Raw genomic sequence first — 8,803 nt, 5'->3', positions numbered from 1 at the left:
TCACGGCCAGTAGATGCCCCTGATGGTAGATGTATGAGATAGTCACAATAGCTTCCAGTTCTTAGCTGAGGTGCATGCAGGATGGATAGGTGGATAGATCAATGGATACATGGTAAATCCATTAGTGAATGACTGGAAACGAGGGAGCAAAGGAATGCCTTACTGCTCCCACTCCCGTAACTCATGGGTTGGGGAGATGAGATGCCTCAATGGACAAAGGTGATTGACAGGTAAGCCTAGCGACCCGTCTGCCCCCCCCCACACACACATGAAGGTGGAAGGAGAGAGTCAGCTCCACAAAGCTATAGCATGTGTGTGTATTCACAACTACTACTCACGGGTTGGCCTTTCTGGCTGTGATGAATTCACCTCTTGGGGGCCCCAGGGTAGTCTTCTCTTTAAAACTGTCCTCTGAGTGCAATGATTGGTCCCTTGAAGACAAAGAGGTCACAGCTGATGGGAGCAGAGCCCCACTTCCGGTAGCAACCAGGACAACGCCTCCTTGACCAAGAAGGTATCTCACTTACCACAGTCTGGGAGGAATGAGCAGCTGCGACACGAATCTAGGTAGGGCTCTGATGCACCCTTGGGGTACTGTGGCGCTGAGGGTGCTGGGAGGGGAGGAGAGGGAAGGAAAGGAGAAGGGGGAAGAGGAGGAAAGCGCAGTGAGCTGGATGGAGACGGTCCTCACTCACTGGGGACCCCTAGTCTCCACCCCACCCCACCCACCGCGTTCCCCGCGGCCTCACGGTGCTCCTCCGGCTCCGCGCTTCGCGCAGCTGGTGCAGGAAGTCGCGGAACTTGGTGGGTAGAAACTTTCCCAGCAGCACGCCGAAGGTGTCAGGGTTGTCGCGGGCCGCGGGCTGCCGTGTTCCCGAGCCCCCGCTCCCGGGCCCCCGCCCTCCGGGCCCGGCTCCCCGGGCCCCCGCCCTGGGCCGTGCCAGACGGCAGCAGCGGCGCAGCAGCAGCGCGCGCAGGGTCCCGCGGCCCCGCGGCCCGTACGGGATCCCGGGGGACAGGTAGGGCAGGCGCTCGCAGTCCTGCCACCACGTGCCGGCTGATTCTCGCCCGGCACGGAGGTCGGGCGTGAACAGCCGGGGCAGCAGCGGAGTACAGCGCGGGGGGCGGCCCGTTGGGACACCCCTTGGGCTCGTAGGCCGGGGTCCCGCTGCGGGCTGGCGCCGTGACATCGTAAGTCCGAGCTCAGCTCAGGACATCTTCGCGCCTGGGGGACGCGCGGGGCGAGCGGGACCGCGGGGAGGTCGCGCGCCAGCCCGCAGGCCATAGCGCCGGGTAGGGGCAGCGGAGCTGGCTCCTCGGGCAGGACCATCCCCTGCTGTGTCCGCTCCCTGCTGTGCCCGCGCGCAAAGACGGTGACGGCGGAACGCCAGCCCTTTGGGGGCGGCTGTGACGTTGACGTGATCTAGTACACGCCGGGCGCCTAGCACAGTACCGGGCGCGGGCACCTGTCGGCCCAAGACCGCCTTTCTTATCATTTAGCACAGTTGGGAGAGGGTTTGCCTAGAATGTGCGAGAAATTGAGCGTGGCGGCCAATGCCTGTGATCCCAGAATTTGGGAGGCAGAGGCTGGAGAGATGAATCAGCGAGAGGATGAGGGTTCGATTCCCAAAACCTACAGGACAGTTTTCAACCTCCAGTTCCAGGGGGATCAGCACCCTCTTCTAGTCTCCGAGGACACCAGGCACCACGTGGTGCAAAGCCATGTAGGCCAACACATTACACACATAAAAATTTTTTTCTCCTAAATTTAAGGCTACAGGCGGTGATGGTGCACACCTTTAATCCCAGCCCTTGGGAGGCAGAGGCAGCTGTGTCTCTGTGAGTTCCAAGACAGCCGGGGGTACACAGAGAAACCCTGTCTTGAAAAACAAAATTCAAGATTATTGCTGGGTGTGATGGCGCATACCTTTATCTCCAGCACTTGGGAGGCAGAAGCAGGAGCATCTCTGAGTTTGTGGCCAGTCTGGTCTACATACAAATTCCAGACCAGCTGGAGCTACATAGTAAGAACCTGCCTCAAAATTAACAAAAAATAAACTCAGGGTTGTTCTTGGATGCATACCGAGTTCAAGGTCAACCTGGGTTGAGTGAGACCCTGTCTCAAAAATATATCATGATTTGGAGTTTTGTCTCTGCTCTGCTTCTTATTAGCCTTGAGGTCTGGACACCAGAAAATTCTCCCAGTCAGTTCTCGGGCTACAGAATAAGGCACAGCCGCACCTGCCTCTCTCTTCATTCATTTTGAGGAAGGGTCTCCCTACCTGGCACAAGCTGGCCTAGACTCCATTATCCTCCTGCCTCTGTTTCCAAGTTCTGGGATTATAAACCTGGGCTACCACCTGCAGCTCACACATGACTGAAAACCATGGAGGAAAGAGGCCTAGGACGGCTAGAGCTCAATGGTTGTAGAATTCCAGGCGGATCTGGCAGCCTGCTCTCAGAATTGGAACAAGCTGCAAATACATGTGACTTTCTCCCACCTCCTAGCCTAGCCTCTGACAGTGGTCTGGGGAGGAGTCAAGACCATTTTCACTGCCCCGTCCCCAGGGTTGGGTATGAGACAAGGGCCTGGCAGGGCCTGCTGTAGCGTAGACCAGTGTTCCACCATCAAGCCACATCCACAGTCAAGACACATTTTGAGCAAACTCCCAATTAGGGAGGAAAGCCCAGTTATCCTTCAGCCGACACTGGACGGGGGTTGGGGGCTGGGGGGTTGGGGCAGTCTCCAGGCTTGCTTTTTCCCAAACATATCCTATGCTCAGTCTGTCATCAGTTCTAAACACACTCACCGTGTGTGGTCTGCTGGGTGAGGCCCTGGAAGGTCCTGTGAGTTTAGAGCCCCCCAAGAGGTGGGCTATTTGCTGGGAGAGTCCATCTTCCTACCTGCCGCCTCTGGCAGCCCCTCCCAGATACCTGCAAGTCTTCTTGGAGTCATTGTGATCCGCGCTCACCCATAGACACTGGGGAGCGATAGGCACTGTGGCTGGGGACTAGGGTGGGCTGGTGTGCCCTGGATGTCAGGGCCACACCACAGAGATCTTGGCACTTCTGGCCAGGGTGGCCATGCTTAATCCAGAGACTAGGCCAGGCTCAGCCACTCTTCCAGCCCCAGAGTGGCTGTACTTGGCTGAGCTGGAAGGGGAGGGCTTCCTGTTAGTCCTACTCTCAGAGGACAGTAAGAACACAATGGGTCTGGAAATCCAAGAACCAAGGTCAAGTTCATGCTCTGCTTCTCTTAGCTGTGTGTTGCCAACAGGTTTCTTCTTCCTGGAGTTCCATGAGCCAATAGGACAGAGAGATGGACAAGCCAGTGAGTCATGGTTGGGAGAGAGCTGGAGGAAGCCCATGGGAGTGTAGAACTCAGGTTGGGGGATGAGGATTCAGTTGAGACAAGTATGGTATAAATTTTATAATTTAAAAAAATGAGTATCGCTCACATGTGTAGAAGAGGCATCATGAAACATGTATTCATTTGCTGTAACATGCTTCAGAGGGATGGAGGCACACATTTCCTCAGGAAATAAAATGGGGGAGATAAACTTTATTTCTTTCTCTCTCTCTTTCTTTATATATATATAATCAGCTTAATACATACAGTACAAATTCTTATCCTGGATGGAACTAGAAAAAAATCATCCTGAGTGAGGTAACCCAAACCCAGAGACAAACATGGTAATGTACTCACTCATAAGTGGATTTCTAGATAATAAAGCAAGAACAATCAGACTGCAACCCCACAGAACCAGGGAGGCTATACAGTAGCGGGGGGGGGGGGGGGGACCCTAGGATGACTGTGGCTTATAATAAATTTTGGTTTTACTCAAAAAAAAAAATCTTATCCTAATAATGAAATGTTTCACTGAAGCTTGCCCAGTGATGATTAAAACCAAAACTTTTATTATAAGCCACAGTCATCCTAGGGTCCATGCTATATTATATAGCCTCCATGGTTCTGTGGTTTTAGTCTGATTGTTCTTTGCTTTATCTCTAGAATCCACTTACGAGTGAGTACATACCATGTTTGCCCTTCTGGTTTGGGTTACCTCACTCAGGATGATATTTTCTAGTTCCCATCCATTGCCTGCAAATTTCATGTTGTCATTGTTTTCTCTGCTGAGTAGTACTCCATTGTATATATGTACCACATTTTCTTTTCTTTTTTTGTTTTGTTTTGTTTTCGAGACAGGTTTTCCTGTGTAGCTTTGCGCCTTTCCTGGAACTCACTTGGTAGCCCAGGCTGGCTCGAACTCACAGAGATCCGCCTGTCTTCTCCTCCCAAGTGCTGGAATAAAAGTGTTGCGCCACCACCGCCCGTACCATATTTTCTTAATCCATTCTTCAGTTGAGGGACATCTAGGTTTAAACTCCTTTTTTTTTTAAAAAAAAAAAAAAAAAAAAAAAAAAGACAGGGTTCCTTAGCTCTCGATGACTTGAACTTCTGATCCTTCTACCAGGTGAAGGCTGCTCTCTACCTCCTGAAGCTCGGGTTCGCATGCACAGCTGCACCTGGGTTCATGTGATGCTGGGGGATCAAACCCAGGGCTTCATGCATGCCAGGCAATCGCTCTACCCACTGAGCTACATCACTACTGTGTAATTATTGAAAATTATGAGTATAGGTGTGCACCTGTGTGTGGGCACGTGCACATGGTGCAAGTGTACTGGAGGCCACAAGGGGGCAGTGGATCCTCTGGAGTCGGAGTTACAGGGGTTGTAAGACTCCCAATGCTTGCGCTGGGGACTGAAGTCAGATCTTCGGCAAGAGCAGTGCGTGCTCTTAACTTGCTTTTTTTGAGCAGCCCCCAAACCTGCTTAATAATAATAATAATAATTTTGAGACAGGCTCTCACTATGTAGCTCCGGTTGTCCTGGAACTCACTGTATAGAACAGGCTGGCCTCGTACTCATAGAGATCTGCCTGCCTCTGCCCCATGAGTTTTCTTTTCTTTTGAGTCCAGAAGGGGTCAGATTGCCTGAGAACTGAATTCTACATATCTGGAAAAGAAACAAACATTCCTCCCCCTCCCCAAAACAAGGCTTCTCTGTGTAGCTCTGGGTGTCGTGGAACTCACTCTGTAGACCAGGCTGGCTTCGAACTCAGAGATCTGCCTGCCTCTGTCTTCTGAGTGCTGGGATTAAAGGCGTCCTCTCCATGCTCTTGGCTTTTGTTTTTGTTTCTGAGATGAGATCTCAGGTAGTGTGGGCTATGGTGATATAGTGTGTACCCTAATGAAATTTGTCTGAAGATCAGAGAACAGAACAAGCCACTAGATTAAACATAGAGGCCAGGCAGTGGTGGCACACACCTTTAATCTTAGCACTCAGGAGGCAGAGATCCTCTGAATCTCTGTGAGTTCAAATCTACCCTGGATTACAAGAGATTGATTCAGACTAGGAGAGAAACAGAGCAAGGCAGTGGTGGCACACACTTTAATTCCAGCACTTGAGGGTCTCATGCTTTTCTCTACCAGTATTTGGAAGCACACATGCCTTTAATCCCAGCACTAGAAGGAAGCAATATGGCTGGGCGGAGAAAGGTATGTATATAGGGCATGAGGAGACAGGACTAAGCTTTTCGGCAACAGAGGATTCATTTGGTGAGGTGAGACGTGGCAGTGGCTTGTTCCTTTTGTCTCTCTGATCTGCAGCATTCACCCCAATAGCTGGATCTGGTTATTTTATTTATTTATTTATTTATTTGTTTTTTTGTTTTTCCGAGACCGTGTTTCTCTGTGTAGCTTTGCGCTTTCCTGGACTCACTTTGTAGCCAGGCTGGTCTCGAACTCACAGAGATCCGCCTGGCTCTTTGGATCTGGGTTTTTTTTATTAAAAGACCAGTTAGCAATTTGAGCAACAGTGGGCTGGTGTTAAATTTATTACATGTGAGAGGATGACTTTAACCTCTGGCCTTCCTGCCTCCACCTCCCAAATGCTAGGACTGTAAGCGCTCGCCACTGAATGGTGGTGAATAGCTCTTGAAATTATTGAAACCAGGTATGACCTAGAATAGTCCAGAGCAGATATCAAATAACATGTACACAAATTTAGGATGGGGACTCACCTGTGGCTGTGGTTTTTCAGCCTCCCAAGTCTCATAGCTTTCATTTCATTAACATACACATCGGTGTGTGGTAGTGCATTCTTTTAATCCCAGCATTCCAAAGGCAGGAGGATCACTATGAATTCCAGGCCATCGTGGGTTACCTAGCAAGTCGCTGACTTGAGAACATAAAGGCAGACACAACATTAAGCACTTCCTGTATGCAGAACCTAGGGAAGCATTGTAGATTATGTCTGACATCAGGATGTTGGCTGCCAGAGGTGAGCTTAAGGTGACAATAGTTGTCATAGCTTCATTGCCTGGGAACCCACTGCAAACGCTGGCTGAAGCCTGAGCCTGCAATGTACACATTGAACCCTCAGAGCACAGTAGCTGAATCCTTACATCCACCAGTCAGAAAAGAGGACTAGAACTGAGGTTAAAGGTTTACATGCATCAAGCTCATCTTTCTTTCAAACTGCTGCAGAATGTCTGTGAATGGATCGGGAAGGGCAGTCTTCTGGAAGGGAAACTTCTAGATTTCTGCTTCCTTGCCTCCATCAAAGCTGCTTCTTTTTCTTTTCTGAGTTGGTGTATTAAGATACTAGCTGAGATGGGCGGATTTGAGCAACAATGGCCTTTATTCCTCTTTAAAGTGGAAAACTCTCACAAACGCTGGTTTTTAAGAATCCAGCCTTGCCGGGGTGGTGGTGGCTCACGCCTTTAATCCTAGCACTCGGGAGGCAGAGGCAGGGTCCTGTGAGTTCGAGGCCAGCCTGGCTACAGAGTGAAATCCAGGACAGGCTTCAAAGCTACACAGAGAAATCCTGTCTCGAAAAACAAAACAAAACAGAAAGAGAGAGAGAAAGAGAAAGAAAGAAAGAAGAAAGAAAGAAAGAAAGAAAGAAAGAAAGAAAGAAAGAAAGAAAGAAAGAAAGAAAGAAAGAAAGAAAGAAAGAAAGAAGAAAGAAAAAAGAGAGAAAGAATCCAGCCTTGTGCCATGTGGCATGCCTGTAACACAGCAACCGCGAATCTGATGCAGAAGGCTCGCGGACTTTAAGGCCAGCACTCAGTTACGTAGTCGGACTCTGTCTCGAAAAAAAGAGATACATCCTTAAGTAAACTGGTGCACGTACTTAGTTCGAGAGATAATCAGCTGCGGATCTTCAACTTGAAGTCCAGGAAGGCTTCCGTGTAGGCAAAAAACTGGGTTAGGAACCCGCGGATGGGGCCATCAGGAGAGCAGTGAGCTGACAGTGGGCGGGTGAAATGGCCGTGGAGAGGGCGAGCTAGCGATGGGAGGGGTGAACTGGCTGTGGGGCAGGACTATCTGGTCGTGTGGCTCAGCGAGCAGGCCGTGGGGAGGGGCGACCGGGCGTGGGGAGGGGCGACCGGGCGTGGGGGAGGGCGACGGGCGTGGGGAGGGGCGACCGGGCGTGGGGAGGGGTGAGCTGGATGTGCCAGGTGAGCCGGCCGTGGGGCGGGGCGAGCTGGACGTGGAGAAAGGCGAGATGGCTTTGGGCGGGGCGATCTGGAGGTGGAGCCGGGTGAGCTGGCGGTGGGACTGGCGATCTGGCCGTGGGGAAGGGCCATCCGCCTGTGGGGAGGGGTGAGCTGGCCGTGGGCGGGGTGAGCTGGCCGTGGGGCGGAGCGAGCTTGAGTCCACTCCCCTCCAGGCTCGGGGAAGTGACGTGTGCGGACAAAGGCAGAGGCCGCGAGGTGTCTGGTCCGGTAGAGTGGTGGCGGCTGCCGTGGGCTCTCGTCTTTGCCATCCTTCTTCTCGCCTCACCCTTGTCTCTCGGATCCCGAGAGCCCCCTGCCCGGGTGAGTAGCGCGAGGTGGACGGAGGGGACGTGGTCAAGGAGGAGGGAAGTGCTCGCCCCAACTGCCCAAAGTGGTAAGGCCCGATCGTCAAGTGACCCGGGCCTGCCCCACGTGTGTGTCCCGGAGAAGTCCACCGACCAGACCTGGGCAACGACGGTGGTGACCGCGCATCGGGTTAGAGGAAGCCACGTTGTCGGAGGCTGGCACTCGCGCCTCTAGGCCAATGAAAGGCCCTTTCCAGTCCTCAGTTTCCCCTCCGAGATAAGAAAGCAGCTACTGCGAGGCTGGTGGGGGGAATTGACGCCGTACTCGGGCCACGTCCTCGTGGTTAAGTGCCCAGTTGCACAGGTTGCTATCATGTTTAACTAGTCCAGCTCTGGCCGACACAGAGACAGTCGTGAGCCCTTGGGGCCAAGGTCAGCCTTTTCTGCGGGGAGACTGCCATCTCGAAAAGCCCAGGCTTTGCTGCTCCACCGTGTGATCATTTTGGTCTTTTATCCTTTTGATAAGGGTTTGAAACAGCTGGGGTTGGAGGCCCTGACTGAGGTGGTGTAGCCGATGGCAGTAATGCATGCATGGGCTGGTCACCCAGTGAGATGGGAGGGACCACTAGGAGGGCCCAGAACTACGTAAGAAGCCTGGATCCTGTCCTGAGTTGTGGCTCCTGTTTCCTATATGGTGTTTTAAGGCACATCATGTCCTTTAGCATGCTGGTTTTCCTGTCTCTAAACTGGAGGAGGGGAGGTGATGTTGGGAGGTTCTTGGGGAATGCTCTGCTGGAAGCCGGAAGCCATAGGATCAAGAGATCAGAGTCTTCAACTGTGAGTTAGTTCTGGGTGTACAGGGAGGGAGAGAGCTTGTGTTTGTCTCTTCCAAATTGATCATCAGTTTCACTGGTCATATGACCTCATAGAACCT

At 52.0% G+C, this 8,803-nt stretch overlaps 1 protein-coding gene across 2 annotated transcripts in view; it reads left to right on the top strand.

Annotated features, from left to right (window-relative positions):
* The first annotated feature begins 512 nt into the window (after positions 1-512).
* The window catches only part of Ntmt1 (N-terminal Xaa-Pro-Lys N-methyltransferase 1), a 17,271-nt gene continuing 8,980 nt past the window's right edge, over positions 513-8,803 (top strand). Inside the window, exon 1 of one of the 2 annotated variants that reach the window (XM_037204586.1) lies at positions 513-567. The gene's annotated coding sequence lies outside the window, so the exon portion shown is untranslated. Of the gene's footprint in view, positions 568-7,722; positions 7,886-8,803 lie in introns of those variants that run through there. The other variant, XM_028884629.2, reaches the window with a different exon arrangement.

Source organism: Peromyscus leucopus, chromosome 4 (assembly GCF_004664715.2).
Source record: "Peromyscus leucopus breed LL Stock chromosome 4, UCI_PerLeu_2.1, whole genome shotgun sequence".
NCBI classification, from domain to species: Eukaryota; Metazoa; Chordata; class Mammalia; order Rodentia; family Cricetidae; genus Peromyscus; species Peromyscus leucopus.
The sequence above is the reverse complement of the archived record's forward strand: the minus strand, read 5'-3'. Positions and strand labels throughout refer to the sequence as shown.